Here is a 332-nt window from a genome sequence, read left to right as displayed (position 1 = left end):
AGCAACACCTTTGCTCACTACGACCAGGTTCTTGACACCACCGCCATGCTTGGTGCTGTCCCACCAAGGTATGGATACACCAGTGGTGAGATCGGGCTTGATGTTTACTTCTCCATGGCCAGAGGAAATGCCTCTGTTCCCGCTATGGAAATGACCAAGTGGTTTGACACCAACTAGTGAGTCTCCACCGCTCTGTTCTCTTGCATTGACATTGCCTTTTTTTTTTTTTGAGTTTGTGTACTAATGTAATATTGCTTTTGTTGATGCAGCCATTACATCGTCCCTGAGTTGGGCCCTGAGGTCAACTTCACTTACGCTTCCCACAAGGCCGT

At 47.9% G+C, this 332-nt stretch overlaps 1 long non-coding RNA gene across 1 annotated transcript; it reads left to right on the top strand.

Moving 5' to 3' along the window:
- Nucleotides 1–6: 6 nt before the first annotated feature.
- LOC104775426 lies at nt 7–332 on the top strand. Its single transcript, XR_765911.1, has 2 exons — nt 7–176; nt 270–332. It is a non-coding gene; the product is annotated as an uncharacterized LOC104775426 (long non-coding RNA).

This window comes from Camelina sativa, unplaced genomic scaffold (genome assembly GCF_000633955.1).
Source record: "Camelina sativa cultivar DH55 unplaced genomic scaffold, Cs unpScaffold14214, whole genome shotgun sequence".
NCBI lineage: Eukaryota > Viridiplantae > Streptophyta > Magnoliopsida > Brassicales > Brassicaceae > Camelina > Camelina sativa.
This window is presented reverse-complemented; position numbering and strand designations above follow the sequence as displayed.